This window comes from Prionailurus bengalensis, chromosome C1 (assembly GCF_016509475.1).
Source record: "Prionailurus bengalensis isolate Pbe53 chromosome C1, Fcat_Pben_1.1_paternal_pri, whole genome shotgun sequence".
Classification (NCBI taxonomy): domain Eukaryota; kingdom Metazoa; phylum Chordata; class Mammalia; order Carnivora; family Felidae; genus Prionailurus; species Prionailurus bengalensis.
In genome coordinates this window covers 71659438-71680381 of record NC_057345.1, presented here as the reverse complement: position 1 = coordinate 71680381, position 20944 = coordinate 71659438, and the positions used below count along the sequence as shown (strand labels likewise).

Genomic DNA, 20944 nt, shown 5'->3' with positions numbered 1-20944 from the left:
TTTTCCTCTCAACATTCTATTTCTGAAATTCAGTTATGCAGTTGCTTCCTTTTTACTGTTACAACCATTTTCTGAATCTACCACAGTTGATTTGTCTCTTCTCCTGTTGAGTTGTGTTCAGTTTTTTGTTACTACGCACTGTGCTGGCTCAAACATATCATCTGATGCTCATGCGCAGAAGTTCCTCTAAGGCATAGTCCTAGGAATCAGAGGACATGGGCTGTCACAACTATACTAGAGGTAAGTGTTTTCCTCAAAGTGATTGCATCACCCAGTACAAGTATTTTGAAGATCGCATTGTACTACTTAAAATCTTCAGGCTTTATCCAGTCTGGTAGGTATAAAAATGCCTCTCACGGGGCGCCTGGGTGGCGCAGTCGGTTAAGCGTCCGACTTCAGCCAGGTCATGATCTCGCGGTCCCTGAGTTCGAGCCCCGCGTCAGGCTCTGGGCTGATGGCTTGGAGCCTGGAGCCTGTTTCCGATTCTGTGTCTCCCTCTCTCTCTGACCCTCCCCCGTTCATGCTCTGTCTCTCTCTGTCCCAAAAATAAATAAACGTTGGAAAAAAAAAAATGCCTCTCACTGTGATTTCATTTTGCTTTTCCTTGATTACTAATGAAATTAAGCTACATTTCATATATGGATTGGTCATTCATGTTTCCTCTCCTGTGAAAAGCTTTTCATTCCTGTTGCTCATTTTCTCTTGGGTTCTTTGTGGGGTTTTTGCTGATTTTTAGGTCTTCTTCCTGGATCCTGTATACTAATTTTTAGTTAATTCGATGCATGACAAATATACCTTCTCAATTTTTAGTTTGCCTTTTTACTCTCTTCCCAGTGTTTTTTGATAAAAGGAAATTTATAATTTGGTTTTCTCTAATTTATCAATCTTTTCTTTATGGTTTGTATTTTCTGGGTCTTGTTTAGAAAATACTTCCTTACCTAAAGTCAAAATGTTTTTCTGGAGCACCTGGGTGGCTCAGTTGGTTAAGCGTCGTCTAACTCTTGTTTTTGGCTCAGGTCATGATGTCATGGTTCATGGGATTGAGCCCCACATCAGGCTGTGCTGACAGTGTGCGGCCTGCTTGGGATTCTCTCTCTCTCTCTCCTCTCTCTGCCCCTCCCTCTGCTCACATGCATATGCTCTCACTCAAAATAAACATTAAAAAGTATATTTTTCTATATTGACACAAATTTTTTTTAACGTTTATTTATTTTTGAGACAGAGAGAGACAGAGCATGAACGGGAGAAGGGCAGAGAGAGGGAGACACAGAATCGGAAGCAGGCTCCAGGCTCTGAGCCATCAGCCCAGAGCCCGACGCGGGGCTCGAACTCACAGACCGCGAGATACTGACCTGAGCTGAAGTTGGACGCTTAACCGACTGAGCCACCCAGGCGCCCCGACACATAAATTTTTTTAAGTTTATTTAATTATTTTGAGAGAGAGAATGCAAGTGGGGGAGGAGCAGAGAGAAAGGGAGAGAGAGAACCCCAAGCAGGCTCTGCGCTGTCAGCACAGAGCGTGACACAAGGCTTGATCCCACCACCTGTGAGATCATGACCTGAGCCAGAACCAAGAATTGGATGCTTAACCGACTGATCCACCCAGGTGCCCGACACATGAAATTTTTAAGGTTTTTCTTTCCACATTTAAATCTTCGTTTCACCTGGATTATAGTTTATATATGATGTGAGAGAGGAATCCAATATCTCTTTTTTCCAATATGGATAAACTCTTGTTCCCCCACTGTTTATTGAACACCTCATTCCCTTGCCATCCAGCTGCTCTAGAGTGCCAGTAGATCAGTTTTCATATATTTATGGATCCATTTCTGGGCTTACCATTCTCTCCTTTGATCTATTTGTCTATCCCGTTTCTAATATCACATTGTCATAGTTAAGTTGATTTATCAATCTTGCTATTTGGCAGAGCTACCCCATCTTACACACACACACACACACACACACACACAAAGACGTGCACAACCTTGTTCTTACTCAAGAGTATCTGAGTACTTTGACTCTTCGTGGGGCTTTGCTTTTCCGTGTAAATTTTGGAATCGGATTAATGAGGTCTGTGATAAACCGCTGAGATGCTGATTTGAGTTGCATTGAATTTGGGGAAGGTCGACATATTTATACTGAGTCTCTCTACCTGAGAACATGGTAAATCTCTCTGTTAGTTTTGGTCTTCTTTGATGTTTTTCTCCATAAAGGTCCCTTTATTTTATTATAGTGTTGTTTCTATTGTAATGGTATCTTTTAAATTACATTACTATAATTTTTATGGCTGCTGTCTAGAAATGCAATTGGTTTTATATACTTAGCCACTTTGCTAAGTTAGCTCCTCAATTCTAATAATTTGGTTATAGATTCTTTTGAATATTCTCTATAGGCAACCATATCAATCTGCTAACAATGATTGCTTTATTCCTTCTTTTCCAATTTGTATACCTTTTATTTATTTTCCTATTTACGTTTTAGTCATGAAAATCACTAGAATAATGTTGACTATAACAATGGCATTGAGCGTCTTCAACTTGTTCCTGATTTTAAAGGGAAGGCTTGTAAGTTTTACCTTGAAAGATCATACCTGCTATACGTGTTTGCTTTTGGCTTTTATCCTGTCAAAAAGTTACCTTCCTCATTATAATCTTCAGAGTTTCTGTCACAAATCAGGATGCTTTTACTCAAATGCCTTTCCCTGCATTTACTGAGATGATTAAATGTTTTCCTCATCTGATCTGTTAATATAATACATTAAATTAATTGTTTTTGTAAATTAACCCAACTTTGCATTCCTGGGATAAACCTAACTTAGGATGATGGGTCATCTTTTTTGTGCTCTGCTGGATTGGTAATAGTTTGTTTAGAATAGTTTGTTTTTTGCAGTTTTACTTATGATTAAGTTTAACCTATAATTTTCCTTTCTAGTTCTGTTTTGTTTGATTTTAGGATCACTGTTATACTAATCGCATAAGATGAATTGGAAGAATTTAAGATTCAGTTGTAATTGAAGCACCAAGATTCAAGATACAAACTTCCAAAGTGAGATGGTAGGCCAAGATGCCTTTTCAAAAGACATATCTAGGAATTCGTTCCTTGACATTAACCACCCCTCATCCTCTCAAGCATGTGCATGGCTTGAGAGAGGGAGTATGATGGAAATTTTGCAAGAAAATTTCTTTGGCAAACACTGCTGTTATGAATTGAGACAACTGAAGAGGGATTCAGTAGTTCCCCTTGGTCCTTTGCAGTGAGGCAGGTCTGGGGGGCCTGTGGCTGGCTCTCCTCTGAAACACAGGAAGCAACAACAGGGTTGGCCTGCTGCTTTGCCGATGGAGTGAAAGAAAGGTGTGCCTGGGCTTGAGTCAGTCTGCATTCCCCAGATTTGCCTGGGCAAAGGATCCATGAGTGTTTCCTTGGCTCAAGTACAGCCAGATGCACACAAAGGAGCTGGCACGGGGTCATCTTATATGGTCTCAAGTAGAATTGGGTCAGTTGGAGAGGTGAGCAGGCTTCATTACAGGAGAAGCTGGATGCTGCTTTTTGGGGCATTAAATGGGGGTTAATAAGCAACGCCCAGAATAGAGTGTATTCATTTAGATCAAAGGAAATCAGCAGTGATGGGGTAAGAAAAGAGGTTTTGCAAAGTTCACACGAAAGCCCTCCACGAGAGAGAGAATCCGCTTCAAATATCCAGTAGGTCCAGAGAGAGCAAAGCACTCTGATAACAGTACCAGTTAAGTAAGGACTTTCTCTTCTCCTCCTTCTCCATCTCCTTAACCTGGAGAGGACCAGAAACAGCAGTCAGGGAATGGGGGTCTGTCATTTAGGAAAAGCCCACCCTTTCATTCTCTGCTCTGTGATGCTAGCGCCACAGCCCCGTAAGCTACATTTCTGCTTTGCCAGCTTTTCCCTGTTGGGCTCTGCTGCTCAAGGTACCGGAGGGGGACTGGAAGGCTGGGGGAGCAGAAGGGCTGTGCTCCTCCCTGCCTCCTTCCTGTCTGGTCCTGTGAGTGTCACAGCGTCTGACCCCATCAGGGGCAGTTCCTCCCATGGCAGCAGCCAGTTCATTCACAGTTTCAACAAGACTTGTAAGGCCAGGCTGCTCACATCCACCCCTTCTATCCCGGAACAGGACCACATCCACTTCAAAGTTTGAGTCTGGCCTCATGGGCTCCTTCTCTGAGCTCAGACACACCAGCACCAACCAAGTATCACTTCCTCCTCAGGGTCGAGAGTTTCAGCTCTGCAGGCTTCCTTGTCTATGCTTTGAAGTTTCAAGAATGCTAACATCTTTCTTTCATTCCCTTAGCCCTGGGGATGGTAGCTGCTGTTGAAATCGTGACACTTAAAGATACCTTAGAAGTTTCTTCTTGTCTCATCAGTCACCTGGTTAGTGACTTCTGTTCAGTTAATTTTTTACATTATTTTTTTCTCAAATCGCTGGTAAATTTTCAGTCTCTTATAGATGGTGCAGTGGTGGTGGTGGGATAGGGGTGGGGGTGATTGAGAAAGGGGGAGAGAAAAAGAGAAGACGCTGACTCCATTTCCTTCCCCCAAAACAGGTGGTCAGTCTGCCACAGCCTCTGAGTTGGGGGAAGAGAAATCCTAACTTTTAAACCGAAAGCCTATCTTGTATTGTACTGGTCATTTTACGTTACTAATTTGAGTCTGGGTTTGTGTCTATAAGTAAATAGAGACATTTCTATTACTCATTAATAACCTTAAAAGTCAAGGGGCTTGCCTGAGTTTTCATCCAGTGTCAGGGGAAGGATTACCTTCACTGAGAAAATTTAAAGGGATAGTAGGAGACAACCACTTATTTGATGACATCCCATGAATCCTACTTAATTTAACGTGCTGGTTATAATCTGAGGCTGTAATTGAAATGTCTCCTAGAACTCACAAGTAAAACTCTCAAAGCCTAGGATTTCTTTCATGGGAAGATTTCTGCTACTGATTATGTAGGCAGCCTATTTCTTTCTGTTTTTTTAATGTTTGTTTATTTGTTTGTTTCTGAGGGTGAGTGAGAGAGAGCATGAGCAGGGGAGGGGCACAGAGAGACTCCCAAGCAGGCTCCCTCACTGTCAGCGCAGAGCCCAATTTGAACTCACAAACTGTAAGATCTTGACCTGAGCTGAAATCCAGAGTTGCCTAGGCACGCCCTATTTCTTTTAGAGTCAGTTTGGTAAGTATTTTGGGGGGAATTTCCATTAAAAAGGTACATCTTCAAAGTTATTAGCATAAGGTTTTTCTATCTTATATTTCTATTATATTTGTGATCTTTGTGTATTCTTCTTTTTCATTCCTAATGTTATATATGCCTTCTCTCTATATATATCTATTTAAATGTTTATTATTTATTTTTGAGAGAGAGAGAGAGAGACAGAGACAGAGCATGAGCAGGGGAGGGGCAGAGAGACAAGATGACACAGAATCCAAAGCAGGCTCCAGGCTCTGAGCTGTCAGCACAGAGCCTGACTCAGGGCTCAAACTCACAAACTGAGATCATGACCTGAGCCGAAGTCAGACGTTTCACCGACTGAGCCACCCAGGTGCCCCTATTTGTGTCTCTATTCAATCTTTCCAGGGGTTAGTCTCTTCCAAGACCCAGTGTTTGGTTTTGTTGATCATCATTATTGCATCTGTTATCTGTTTCTTTAAGGCTATTATTTCCATCTTTTTACGTTCTTTGGGAATATTCTGTTAGTTTCTCCCTTCTTACATTTAATGCGTTTCTTGCTCAGTTTAAACCTTTCTTCTTTTTCCAAAGAAACATTTAAAGCTGTGTGTCTTCTTTTATGTGTACTTTGGAGACCTCATCATCACCCTTTGCCACATCTTATTTCCCTGATCTGAGTGAGTTCACTACTTACCGTAAATTTTGGGCATAGTGTCATGCAGGTCTTATTTTTCAAACTTTATAATATTATTTCGTCCTGTTGATGTTTTTCATTCTTAAATTCTTTATTGAAGCATAATACAGAAAATATAAACATATATACATACTGTACAGAAAAATGTACATGTCATAGTTATGAAGCCTGCAAAAGTCTCACCCATGTATCCTTTGGTTAGGATTTAAACACGGAGATAACGAGCATTTTTTTTTTTTTTACGGACTTGGAAATCCATACAAAGATAACCAACTTGAAGTGTACAATTTAGTACACTCACAGTGTTGTAACAACTACCACCTCTATCGAGTTCCAACACGTTTTCATTACCCCCAAAGGAAGCCCCGTACCCGTTAAATAAATAGTCACTTCCCATTCCCCTCTCTTGCCAGCCCCTGGCAACCACAATCTGCTTTCTATCTCTGGATTTTTTTTTTTTTAATTTTTTTTTTCAACGTTTATTTATTTTTGGGACAGAGGGAGACAGAGCATGAACGGGGGAGGGGCAGAGAGAGAGGAAGACACAGAATCAGAAACAGGCTCCAGGCTCTGAGCCATCAGCCCAGAGCCCAACGCGGGGCTCGAACTCACAGACCGCGAGATCGTGACCTGGCTGAAGTCGGGTGCTTAACCGACTGCGCCACCCAGGCGCCCCTCTATCTCTGGATTTTAAGTGTGCTTTTAAATTTCTGGATGGGTAGAGACTTTACGTTATAAGTTTTACTGATTTCTAACTTAATTGTGTTGCAGTGTTATGGTACTGGTTCTTTGAAATTTGTGAAAATTTGGTACTGCTTTATGCCCTAATTCATCATCAGTTTTCATAAATGTAATATGTGATTTGGGAAAGAGAGTGTATTCTCCAGTGGTTGAGTGCAGTGCTCTATATAAGTCCTTCACATCACACTTGTTAATTATGTTGTTCAAAATCTTTATAACTATTCTGAATATTTTTGGCTGTTTGATCTATCAATTACTAAGAAATGTGTGTTAAATCTCTCACTCTAATCAAGGAATTGTCAATTACTCCTTGAAACACTGTCAGTTTTTGCTTTCGCAATAGGCTTTTCAGATAACACGGAGAGAGGCACTAATCAAAGCAGAAACTTCAAATGTGCCACATTTGCAAAAAGACTATCAGCTGCCTCAGTCTGTTCTGCCAGATTAACCCAATTTGGTGGATGTCTTCCCAGAACAAGGTGGCCCTTGCTGTCACTCTATGTCCCACCCCCTCTCTTTTCCTTCCTCCCATTCCAGAAATGCATTTATTTAAAATCAAAAGAATGGCCTAAGATGGAGATGAACAAAAATACTCCAGATCCTTGGGACTTCCTTATTTCATTTCAGCAACAAAGTTAACAATGTCTGTCAGTTGTCGTTTCCCTAACCACCATCCCACTTCACGGCTTGCCATTTTCCTCCGGGGTCACTGTGCACCAAAGGCAGTATTAGATCGAGGGTGGGACAGGCACTGTTGGCATCTCACGTCTGCGGATTCCCCAGGGTTGTGCTGTCTCTTCATCGGGCAGCGAATGATGAATTGTGAGTCAGTCCACATTGGGGGAAGCCTCTATCATCCCACAGCTGAACTCACTCCGTTCATTTGCTACCTTAGAACAGGAAAGAGAAGCATATGTAGCAAATCATTGGGCTGGGTCCAGCATCTTTATTCCTCATTACCTTCTACATCTAATACAATTGCTCACTGAAATAACTACTGTCTTCACCTGGTGGCACCATTCTATTTTGCTTATAAGACAGGCTGGCAGCAAAACCTCTTTCACTGAGCTTGGATTCATTTCCCTTAGCAGATGATTTCAATAACTTCACATCATTTTTCATCTGGCAAGTCAAGGGAAGCCAAGTTTTGAGAGAAATAAAGCTTGTTCCTTGGAGTGGAACCGTGCCAGGGAAGGTGAAACAACTTCATTTTCCACGCGGACATGTGGGCCCTTCTAGTTTTTGCGCAGAGAGCTGCCTGGATTTGCTCAAATCAACTTGTGGTGCTCATACTAATTGGTTGTTTGAAGCGGGCTGTCCAGCTGGCAGCCGTTTGGGCCGCTAGAATGGCCCTGGGGTTGCTGATTCACTTCTCTCCCAAAGACTGAATGGCCTATTATTTGAAAGGGAGGACGGAGCCAACCCAGTTTGCCCTGGCTTGCTGCGGGTGACCTAGGAGGCAGGCCGCCTCTCCAGGGTTTCTCCTGAACTTTGAAGAAGTCGTTTGCACCTTAGTGCAATAAACTAGTGCCTCAGCTGGTGCCCTGGAGCCTGGAGGTCAGAGACGATCGGGAGCCCGCAGGGACAGTGGATAGTGTGAGACAGAGACACAAGGAGAAGCTGAGGTGTGTGAACCGGTCAGCCGGGATAGTTTACAGTCCTCTGCATTTGTCCCCTCACCCAGGACCCTCCTCCTACTCATTTTCCTGAGCTGAGAAGCAGTGACAACGAAAGGGACCGTGGAGCGGTTGATGCCAACTATTATGGTATTTTGTATTTTATATGTGGTACTTTAATATTCATTTGTAGAGCCTTGTAGAGCCAATCATTGCATAGAGATATATTTACTGGGTGTCTGCTATTTGCAAGGAATGGTGCTAAGTGCTGTGAGGGAAATATAATAGAAATCTAAGATCACTGCCCTCACACTCCTTTTAGTCTAATTAGGAGGCCCAGATGTAAGCACAAAACATTGAAGAACAATACGAGAGTTCAGTGAGACCAACGTAATATACATAAAGAAAACGCCAAACTTATTTCTCATAGCAGATAAATTTCTATCCACCTCTAGAGGTATTAATGAGTTGAGTCCTCAGCAGAACTATCTCTTAATAATAATGAACATATGCAACGTTACTGAGAACTTACCAGATGTAGAGCATGTGTAAGCAATTTACCCTTTGTTTTATTTCACCTTTAGAAAAATCATTAAAATGTAGCAAAAATATTTTTTTAATGTTTTTAATGTTTACTTAGTTTTGAGAGAGAGACAGAGCATCAGCAGGGGAGGGGCAGAGAGTGAGGGAGACACAGAATTGGAAGCAGGCTCCAGGCTCCGAGCTGTCAGCACAGAGCCAAACGCGGGGCTTGAGCCCATGGACTGTGAGATCATGACCTGAGCCGAAGTCAGGTGCTTAACTGACTGAGCCACCCAGGCACCCCATGACAATCTCTACATTTTTTTTAATGTTTATTTTTGAGAGGGAGAGAGAGAGAAAGTGTGAGCAGACGCAGGGAGAGAGAGAGAGAGACACAGAATCTGAAGCAGGCTCCAGATCCCAATGCGGGGCTTGAACTCACAGACTGTGAGATCATGACACTTAACCGACTGAGCCACCAAGGTGCCCTGACAATCTCTACATTTTAATTGGCATGTTTAGACTCTTTATATTCAATGTAATTTTCAGTGTATTTGGATTTAAGTCTAGTATCTGCTTTTTATTTATTTGTGGCATATATTCTTTTTCCTGACGTTCTACCTTAATTTATTAAAATTTTTTTTAATGTTTATTTACTTTTGGAAGACAGAGAGACAGAGTGCAAGCAGTGGAGGGGCAGAGAGAGAGGGAGACACAGAATCTGAAGCAGGCTCCAGGCTCCGAGCTGTCAGCACACAGCCTGACACGGGGCTTGAACCCACGGACCGTGAGATCATGACCTGAGCCTGAAGTCGGACACTTAACTGACTGAGCCACCCAGGCCCCCCAAAATGTGGAAAAAATCTTAAAAGTGAAACATGATTCGGGTTTAAAACTAGATGTTGCAATAAACATTTTGAACTTCAGCCTTGACCCAATTGATGTCAAAGCCTGGAAGTAAGATTCTTCTTTATGTTGTAACATGATTCATGTTGCATCTGAGAAGCTGACCCAGGTCCAGGCCATAATTGGGATATAGACCCACACGTGTATAAATAGGACTATGTCCTGCGAGGACATGCTGGGGCATGTTCCCAATTGTGGCACTGCATGATAGGGGGTTAAGGGCAGGAGGCAGCAACAAACCCTTGTTAATAGGAAAGCTTCATGGAAGAGAAAGAATTTCAAGAGAAGTAAAAACTCTATTTACAGATTAGGAACTAAGGTAGAGATTGACATTCTCACCCCATAAACATTCGACCCCATATCTCAAGATTAGATATCCATTATCGAATTCGTTTAACCAAGGAGCAACGTGAATCTCATACGGCCGGGAACATCTTGGAATACCAGAGTATAAAAACCATGATCGTTATAAAGGCTCGACTCTTCAGTGTTCTCAGGAGGCTCCCTCTGGGCAAGTACTGGAAGGAGCAAATAAGTTGTAAAACTGCACCCATCACCCGTTTCCTTCAGACTCTTGTCCTTAATGACCAAGTCAGGCCCCATCTCCTTCAGGAAGATTCCTCTGTGCTTCCATTTATTGCAGTGGCGTTTCTGGGTGTGACTGAACCCTAGACTCTGTGCTCCCTAAGGATAGAGACGTGTCTTATTCATTTTGTATCCCTAGCGCTTGGCAGAGAGGTTGGCACATAATAGGTGCTCGATAGATGCTTGTTGAACTGAACTGAAGAGGAAAGGGTGGTTGGGGTCCCAAGTGAGGGTCTGATGTTCAGGTTCCCCTGGGAGAGATAGGGATAGGGGGAATTGGGGCTATATGGGTGTGAAGTGACTCCCAAGGAGGAGCGTGGTGTGTCACAGATTACTCGGCATCCCTTTCCATGGGAACCTCTGCTTTCCGTGGGCTAACCTCCATGCCCACTGGAGATATGTCCTACTGTAGAGAGGCCGTGTAGACCGAGGCCCGGCCCTCTTCTGCACACTGGGGGAGGGTAAAAATGAGAATAGGTGTTACCGACCTAAGTGGATTAAAGATGAGGATGGGGAAAGAGGGAGGACGGAGGTCTAAGTCACAATCTAAGATGCTATGGTGGGTTGTGACCACCTGTACAGCAGTTATTATGAGGAAGCCCAGTGTGGAAAAATGGAGGGACAGAATCCCCGAAATCCCGTGGCTCGCTGTCTGCCAGCAGTTAACAATAAGAATCACAATGAGAATAATAAACACTTACAGAGGGCTTCCTATCAGGGAGGCACAGTTCTATGCACGTTATTTATTTACTAGGAATAGCTGGGGAAGAAGAGGTCCAGGTCCGTGAAAGGGCTCTTCGGAAACATGCTCACTACTCAGAGAAGGAATTGGCACAGTTTCAAACATCTCCTCAGGGGAGGGCAAGATTAGAGTGAAGAAGGCACATGTGACCCTGAGGTTGGCCTCGAAGAATTAGAGAAGCCACTGGCCTGTGCCCCCGACCTGACACAACAGCTAAGCCTCCAGTAGGGGGGGCCTTCGGGGACCTTTTCCGCCATGCATCCCTGTGAGCTTAGGGCGGATCCTTTGCAGGGGCTCCCCCAAGCCCTGGCCCCTGGAATCTGCCTGTCAGGATTAAGCGCCCTGCTGGGGAGAGTATAAATATGGATAGAGCATGGCATCTTTAAACATTGTACAAGAGCAATGGGACAACCAGGTCCAAATGATAATATTTTGAAAAGCCACAGGGAGCTTCTGCTGCTGTTGGGTTGGAATTGTTCCTCTCTCACGTGATTAAAGAAGCCCTTGTGGGTTTTTTCTTTTCCTTAGAGACGTAGCAGGGTTTCCCCCCTCCTACTACAGCGCGGAACGATTTCTAAGGTTTCTAAGTGCACTGCATTTACATTTACTGCTCGTTCGTTCTCTAAATGAAAGGCAGGCTGAAACGCATTAATGAGCCTCCTGATTACTGCAGCCCTTGAGAAATTAATTAACGACAATGCAGCATACACTTAACATCCCTCCTACTCTCCGGGACCGGTGCGGAGCTTTCATCCGCACCCAACCAAGATCACCACGTATCTTCAGCCACGGAGCGGAGTGGCCTTTCCTGGTACACTTTGGATTGCTTTCCCTAGGGAATGCCGTTCCCTGGATAATTAAGTGATAGCATCTTTCTCACGGCCTGGAATTTTCCTCCCTAAACCTGGTCCGTTCCTCATAATAATGGCCAAAGCTTAAATGTTGCTTAATTTGTCAGGGACTAGTGTGTGTGTGTGTGTGTGCGCGCGCATTTGCTTATTAAATTTCATAATAATCTGGGGTAGGTACTACTATTCTCCATTTTACGAAGGGTGAAATAAAGGTACAGAGATGGCAATTAAGTCACCTGAAGTCACATAGCTAGTAAGTGGCAGGGCCACCATCCGAACTCAAAGGGATTGGCTTAAAATCCATATCGTAACCACTAATCACATCCACAGCTACCCCATGCATATTTGTATTTGGGGTCATTTTGGGCTTGTTAAATCTAAAATGTGCTTATTGAGATGTTTTCTCACTCATCTGGACTCAGGGTGCTTTCAGTTCCACTTCTGTCTTTTTAAAAGTTATTCTTGGGGCGCCTGGGTGGCTCAGTCGGTTGGGCGGCCGACTTCGGCTCAGGTCACGATCTCACACTCCGTGAGTTCGAGCCCCGCATCGGGCTCTGAGCCTCAGAGCCTGGATCCTGTTTCAGATTCTGTGTCTCCTTCTCTCCCTGACCCTCCCCCGTTCATGCTCTGTCTCTCTCTGTCTCAAAAACAAATAAACGTTAAAAAAGTTATTCTTTTTTTTTTTTAATTTTTTAAAGTGTATTTATTTATTTTGAGAGAGTGAGAAAGAGCACAAGCAGGGGAGGGGCAGAGACAGAGGGAGAGAGAGGATCCCAAGCAGGTTCTGCACTGTCAGCGCAGAGTTCAATCCCAGGAACTGTGAGACCATGACCTGAGCCAAAACCAAGAGTCAGATGCCTAACCGACTGAGCCACCCAGGCGCCCCTGGAGAGAGATCTTTCAGTGACCTTGCTTTGCCTCCCCAAGGCAGTGGAAGAGCCAACACACAAAACTACTGTTTGGGTGTGGATGAATTCCAGGGCGATTTTATAGCCTTCAGGCTTTTCACATCTAGGAGACAGGAATTGAGCTCCACACCAAGCTCTTTGTTTGTGTTTTCTCTTCTCTTCTGGGGAAGGATGAAGGAGCTCCTTCACGAGAAGCATATTCTCCTGGGGATACTCTCTTGTCACTGCTGAAAAGGGTAGAAAGAAGTAGGCATGATCATTCCTGTTTTGTAGATGAGGACTCTGAGGCTCTGAGAAAATTACTGATTTATCTGCTCAGGATCAGGCAGATTTTTTTTTTTTTTTTTTTTTTTTTTGGTCTGACTCTGCAAAATTGCAGAGTTACTGATTCCAAATTGGTATTCTTTCTACCAAACCGCACTGTGTCCATGTGGTCCTGCTAGATGAGGCATTCACCAAGATGGCTGTCCTCTGATAATCACTTCTGATCTCAGGGCTAACGTAAGAACAAAGCAGTCTTACATTTCTGAGCTCCACATGCCAGGTTCTTGAGAGAGCACTGCAACTTTGTGGCACCCCTAGGAAGCCCGGGAATAAAGGTGGGAACAGAGTGGCATTCGTGGGCATCCTGGGAGCAACCACATTTGCCTTGTAAAAGAGAAACAGCGGGGCGACTGGGTGGCTCAGTCAATTAACCGTCTGACTCTGGATTCTGGCTCAGGTCATGATCTCACAGGTTTGTGGGTTCAAGCCCCAGGTTGAGCCCCACTGCGCTGTCAGCGCAGAGCCTGCTTGGGATTCTCTCTCCCTCCCTCCCTCCCTCTCTCTCTCTCTCTCTGCCCTTCCCTGGCTCATGTTGTCTCTCTCTCTTTCAAAAATAAATAAATAAACTTAAATTTTTTTAAAAAAGAAGAGAGAAGCAGCAAAGACTCAAGAGACCACCCAAAACGCAACTTTGGACAATGTTTCTAAGTAAGAGAGAAAACAATCATACAAGAAAGCGGTTTGCATGATGAGCAAAGCATCTTCCGTGCAGCTGGCAGTCAAAAGTATTTCCTCCACACTAAACCCTGTGGGTCTGGGAGTGCTCTCCACTACAGCAGCATAGGGCACGATATCTTAAAGGTTAGGAACGTGGGTGTTTGGACTGAGACCAGACCCAGGCTCAAGCCTCAACTCTGCCATGTCCTAACTATGTGATCTGAGGCAAATTAGGTCGTGCTTCAGCTTCTGTTTCCTATCTGTAAAATAGAATAATTCTACCTGGGTCATAGGACTGTTGTGACAATTAAATGAGACAATGCATTAAAGCAGCACAGGGTGTATGTAAAGTGCTCGATTACGTACATAGTAAGCACTTAACAGTAGCAGCTGGTTTTAGTGTCTGCCGTGCTCTTTGCCAGGTTCTTCCTTTTGCTGAGCACCTGCTGTTCCCTCTGAAATGCTCTCCGTTCAGGACTCCCTGTTCAAAGGGCCGCCTCGTCAGCAGACCTTCCCTGGCCACCCCACCCAGAGCAGCCCATAGCCTTCCCCTTTGCTTTATGCTTTCCATGGCACAGATCACTACCAGCTGCTATATTATATATTAATGTGTTTATTTGTTTCTTGTCTGGCTGCTTCCATAAGAACATCAGCCCCATGATGACGGCATCCGTGTTGGGTTCACCTCTGAGGTCTCGGTGCCTAGAGCGGTGTCTGCCGTGTGGAGGGGACCGTGTAAATGCATAATGCAGGCAGCTGAGTATAATGCATCCCTTCTGAACAGATTAGGATTCTAGATAATGATGCAGCCTAAAACCAGATGTCAGGCACTGGCGCTGTTGTTTATGTGGGACAAGCCTCCAGCAGAGTGCCGGACAAGGCCTGACCCGCTGAGGCGCTGAGCTGTGCTCCAGTGAGCCCTGAGGCCCTGAAGAGCAAAGCAATCCAGGCTGGAGGGGATCTGAACCGGCTCAGCCATTTTCTTTGCTTGGAAAGTTATAGCCTGAAGTGACTGCTGCGGGAGCTCCCCTCCCTGGTCTGCTTCCCGCCCTTCTCCCTCCCTCTCTCCCTCCAGGAGTCATTACTGATAGTGCAGCTTCCTCAAGGAAAAAGAGCATGTCTTAAAAGTAACCTGTGGCCATGGATAGTTTACTGCTTTTAAACTCGCGAATTATTTTTTAATGGCAGCACACAGCTCAGATCACGGTTTTCAGTAAGCGAAAACAAAAGCAGGTTTTGCTCCTGGCTCTACCTGGTGGCTGCTGAGATGTAGCAACCTGTGTCCCTGATGTTATGGCCCCGTGGATGGCACCTGCTGGGGAGACATGATGGGGCTATGTGAACAAAGAGTTTCTGTCTAGGGGAGGCCAGAGTAGCCAAGGGGCAGTGAACGGTAAACATTCCGGCACTGCCTCACCAAGGTTTCACACATCCCATTAAGATCCGGATAGAGAGCGAATTGGACATAATAAGGCACCTCAGAACCCCTAGTGGAGACTGATTTAGAGGCTCCTTAGAAGAGCACGGAGTTTCACCAAAGTGCAAGGCTTGTAAATTCTAAGTGCTTTCGGAGATTGCAATGAGCAGATGTGTGTTTCCCAAAGCCTGCCCAGAGCAGGGACATTAAGCTACAGGGAAGACTAAGTTAAATAAAATAACAAATAGCAAAAAGGAGAGCATGCTCCTTGAACTCCTTTGACCTTGCAATTCCCATACTTCGTGTTAGAACTGAGCTTCTTTGTATCCGCACTGAGCAGTGAGCTTGGCAAGGTAAGGATTCTGGAAGCCGTCTTTGGTCCTTAGCTGTGAGTTATTGTCTGTGGTGTAGACATTTTTCTCCATGTTAATATATATGCTACGTAACGAAACTATCTACGGTAACTCTGCTGGATAGGGTGCGTGAATGAATGCAATCATGCATTTGGGTGCATGGAGACCCCAGACTGTCACTGATGATGTGAGGTAGGCCCAGAAGTGCTCAGGGCAGCTGTTTTCCCTTAGCCATACCATGTGAAATCACAACTCTGTGGCCCGCTGACAAACCTAGCTGGATTTCCTGGGCCTTGTTCAGGTCTGTGGCTCTGGATGGGTTGCTGCTTCTTTTGATTGATTGATTGATTGTAGCCCGAACTTAGAGTATTTCTTAAATAAACATAGCTCCTTTTTTTTTCAACGTTTATTTATTTTTGGGACGGAGAGAGACAGAGCATGAGCAGGGGAGGGGCAGAGAGAGAGGGAGACACAGAATCGGAAACAGGCTCCAGGCTCTGAGCCATCAGCCCAGAGCCCGACGCGGGGCTCGAACTCCCGGAAAACATAGCTCCTTTTGAAGAAAACATCTGTTTGGGATGTCCTGGGCAAGACCATGCCAGAGGACTGGCCTTTCCTCAGACGGCTATACTCTCTTAGGGACAAATAGAGCTCCCACTGTGGGAAATTAGGATACTGACAATCTTGTCCTACCCATCTTCTTGGAACTTGGAGAACTTGACCTATGCCCCAGATGTTGGTCCCCCACCAGGCTGGGCAGGCAGACATCCGGGACCACGAGGCCTGAAGCCTGGCACGCGGATTTAAGAGTATACAGAAGAGCTCCACGTTGTGACTTTCATTTCGAAAACAATTGCAGGTGGTGGGGGATGCTTTCCCCACCCTCTTCCCTTCATCTCCTTACCCACAGAGGAAATACTGGCTCCTACTCTGTGCCCTCCCCACTGAACACGATAATTACTTCTAACTTGTCACCTGTAACACTTTATGCTGATTCCCCCTGCCCCCATATCTCATATCTCCTCTTGAGGACCCACAGGGCTCCCTGAGGCTGGCACAGAGCCTGGAACATAGTATTCGATAAAACCTTGTTCACTTATTTGTCCGAGGGCCCTTCCTCCTGAGGATGGCAGGGAGTGTTTATAGGCACAGGGACAGCCTCTGCCTTGCAATAAAATGCAGAGAAATGCATGAAAGAAGGCCAGGTGTAGAAAGAACTCTGACATGGTCGCTTGGATCAGGAATCCTTCCAAAAATGTCCATACCCAATCTCGAGAGTAAGGATGGCTCAGGTTGTGGGGATGCAGCTTAGCCTAAACAATGGCGTGTTTGCTCCTGCCCCACAAGGACCTCCATGGAATCCCTGGAGACAGAAACTTAGGGCCATGTCTCCGCCGATGGAGAACAAATTCACCTTTGACAAGTAAACTCCCTCAGGACCCAAAATATGTTCGGTTACTAACCCTGTGTCGATAATCCTGCTATGGAAATAAGCATACCGTGTGTTGCAGGCTTCTGGCCTCTTGGCGCTTCCTTGATTGAAGAATGTAAACCAATGGTGGCAAAGAAAGGAATAGTCTTGCAGAAGAAAGACAAGGCACTTTGGAGTGTGAGTACCAACGGGGTTTCTTTTATCGTTGGACTTCTTGGCCAGTCAGCCTCCGGGCCCGTGAAGGCTGTTACTTTGTGAGATCAGAGTCAGGTGGGAGCTGGGTGGGTCCTGCATTTGACCTAAGGAGGATCCTGGGAGAGGATGTCCGGAGGCGGACTCTAAGGCGTTTTGCTCCAGGAAACCCAGGCCTTTCCCAAACCTGAAGCCAGGATCCAGAGCCCCTTTTCTGAAAGCTCTGAGACATGGCTTTGGTTATTATTCTTCACTGTGGAGTTACCTGCCTGCAAAGAGAGGTGTGTGTGTTGGGGGGAATCCCATCTACACTGCCAGCCAGGCCCGGGCCTTTCCTGGAGACGGTTCGAGGCCCACAGAGCTTGAGGAATTCTGCCCCTCCCGCCCCCACCCCAGCAGCACAGCTTTTTACCTGGGACTTTGGCCACTGGATGCTTTTTTAAAGGGTAGATTGATTTCGTTGCAAACAAAAGGGCATTCAGGCTCCAGGGCCTGGGATGGGCCCCCAGCCTCCTATGCCTGGAGCCAGACCAGACAGCATCCTCCACCCAGGCAGCATCCTCCCTCCTGGGCCCTGTGAGGAGGCTCCATGCACAGCTCAGGACAGGTGGCTGCCTCCCAGCGGAGAAAGACTGATAGACCGCCCCAGGCAAGGCTGCTCTGTGGGAACAGAAAGCCCAGGCATCTGCTCCGGGCAGAAGTTCCAGGGTGCCCTCACATCAGGGCCCTTGGTGTGCAGTCAGGGGAGGCTGATAGGCTGAGTGCTCACTGCCAGCCGAGGAACACAGAATGTTCCTTCACAGTACAGCAGGTCCATCTGGGCGGAGAGCCCCTCCACAGTGGACCTCGCTGGGACCGTGCCTTTGCCATTTGGAAGGCCACAGGCCATCGCTGTTCGCTGAGATACCCCTCTGTGAGGCCAAGAAGGCTGGCCCCATTGTCCTGCTGCCCTCCGCTCCCCTCCGGATCCTCTCCACCTGCTACCTGTCACTTGTGCAAGGCATTATCTTTCAGGAGTCTCTCTTGGGACTGGCCAGGAGGAGAAAGGAGGACATGAATCTTTGGAACACTTATGAAAGGCACCTGGCCCATCTCCTGTCGAGGGTTACGCTCTTCTCTCCTGCAGAAAGGAAGAAACACATCTATGGAGTACCCACAACTGCACGGGCAGAGAGCCTGCTGTCACAGCCATTAGTGTCATCATCATCATCGTCATCGTCATCAAAGAGCATCTTCTAAGCACCTGATTGCCAACAACCAATAAAGAGGGAGACCAGGTGGGAAGTACCTGAACTTGAAGGGAAGAGGCCTGGATTCCCATCCCAGCTCTCACTTCCAAGGAGCTCTGTCACTCTGGGCACAAGGGGCATGGTTCCCCTTGCCCCTCTCAAATTCGTCACTGCTATCACAGATACAGCCCTCACCCTCCACATTTCCCCAGCCCATGCCCACTGCAGGCATGGCTAACCAACCACTATCCCATGGAGCCTCAGAACATGGCCTCAGAAACCTTCACACAGATCTCCCAACAGCCATTGCTCACTGACTTGAAGGGCGCTCAAGTTGAAACCTATTAGCCATTGCTGTCCTGAAGGAATTTATAACCTGAGAATGGAATTCTGTACCAAGAACAGGCCAGGTCACTCAGAAGAAAAGAAAAACAAAAAACTTAAAAATCAATAAAGCAATAAACCCACCTGAACAATCTGGACTAGCCAGGTGAATGATACTTAGTTACTAGGCAAAGGTAACCTCACTGAATTGTTTTGTTTGGATAGATCCAGGGTTAAAGATATTGAAACACACCCCAAATCAGAAATGCGCTCTCTTTATTTCACAGATAAGGAAATGAAAGCCTCAGTGGTTGTGACTTCCCAGGCCCCCCATCTTGGCGGTGGCCACATTAAAAACCCAGCTTTTCTGGTCCCCAGCCCCATGGTCTCTCTACCCAGTGACCACATTGTCTTGCTTGGCAGGGGAAACACACACATACACACATGTGCACACACGGCTATTTAAGGTACAGGCAGGGGCGCCTGGGTGGCTCAGTCGGTTAAGCGTCTGACTTCGGGTCAGGTCATGATCTCGCGGTCCGTGAGTTCGAGCCCCACGTCGGGATCTGTGCTGACCGCTCAGAGCCTGGAGCCTGTTTCAGATTCTGTGTCTCCCTCTCTCCCTGACCCTCCCCCGTTCATGCTCTGTCTCTCTCTCTGTCTCAAAAATAAATCAACGTTAAAAAAAAAAAATTTTAAGGTACAGGCAGTTAATGGTTCTCAATAGTGTTTGTGGTGAAAATTAATGAACCAACGGCCCCTCATTGAGACCATGAAAAACGAATTTCCAAACAGAATTGAACAGGGAGTCAGAACTCCTTTGTTTTATTGTAACCCTGCCACTCCCTATTTGCATACGTGAGGAGAGTCACATAACGCAGTTTTGTCCTTGCTTTTCTTGCCTGTATGAGGGGCACCAACAATGCTGTTTGTACTTGCCTCGCCAGGATATAGAAACTAAAAAGCAAAAGATTTGGAGCTTTTGGCTCCAGGTGATCTGCAGTTACCGTGAGAGGAACGATGAGCCGTCAGGTAGTGGCTGTCATTCTGGGATTAATGGCAACATTTGGCAAATGCCAAGGTGTGTGGGATAAGTGCACCACAGCCCAAGGATGACTCAGGTGATTCAGCCTGGGGTCAGGCTGACTTCAGAAGTGATCTTCATTTAGATGAGAACGTCAGGAAAAGGGAAACTCCAGAGGGACCTTCCAAATGGGAAGGATCCCTGTTCCAGGTCAGCAGGAGACCCAAGGGGTCCTTCCGTCCTCTTCCTGCTGCAGATGTCTGGAGGAGGGTTCTGACAGCGGGGCCAAGGCTCAGGATGGAAGCACTACATGCATGCTTAATGAGTGTTAACTGGGGAGCAGCCGAAAGCATAAGGACCAGCGGGTAACAGATTAGCACACAGGGAGCAACCCAAACACATCGCCTCCCGATTGCATTTATCAGAGGGCCTCTCTGGGTGTTCCTGACATCAGGAGCCTGGCTTTGTAACCACATGCCCACCACACCGCAGCCTGTGCCATAGGAAGTAGCAGTGTTCGCACAAAATATCTTCCTAGGACATGAATTAAATATGTGTTTCTCCTTGGTCTGGCAGTTTGCCGCACTCCTGCAAAGAAGGGCAGAACCTGCTTTGTTCTCTTGCTTCAATTGAGGCGAGACCTGAGAGCAGAAAGCCTTTTAGGAGAAAGAGTCCTCTGGGTTGGCCACTAGATGGCGCCAGAGTTCTACCAATGAGCCTGGGGATGGCCCAAGGACCTTTCAGGGAAATTCTGAAAAGGAATTTATAGTTTCCAAGAATTTCAAAGGAGGATGGGGCCTAAGAGGTCATCTGGCCAGACCCTATCATTTTAAGACCAGGTAAGAGGAGCTCAGAGAGATAAAAGAGCTTGCCTGTGTAAACAACCAGTTAGTGCAAATCTGGGATTAGAAATCAGATCTACCTCTGGATCAATCTCATTCAGTCACACCACCATGTTTTCCTTTCTCTACCTATGCTGTCTTGGATTCTTAGCCACTACTAACGGAAGCAGGAAGTGTTACAATATTGAGGATTAAACACAGGAGGGACAGGAAGAGAGCGGAGTTGCTAGGTCTCTTCCCAGCAGTATAGACTAACCCAAGGGCCTGGGCCACAAAGTACGGAAAATTTGTCTGTGGTCCTGCCGACCCAGGCTCACTGTCTGGGGATACTGTCATCCTGTCCTGCTCAGATAATGACGCTCAAAGGCAGACGGGATCCAGCCTGAAGACCTCAATTGTA

The 20944-nt window shown here is 45.9% G+C and overlaps 1 long non-coding RNA gene across 1 annotated transcript; it reads left to right on the top strand.

The window, feature by feature from the left end:
- The first annotated feature begins 7518 nt into the window (after positions 1-7518).
- LOC122480710 lies at positions 7519-19112 on the top strand. The gene is made up of 3 exons (XR_006296632.1): positions 7519-8386; positions 17013-17110; positions 18140-19112. It is a non-coding gene; the product is annotated as an uncharacterized LOC122480710 (long non-coding RNA).
- Positions 19113-20944: the final 1832 nt, after the last annotated feature.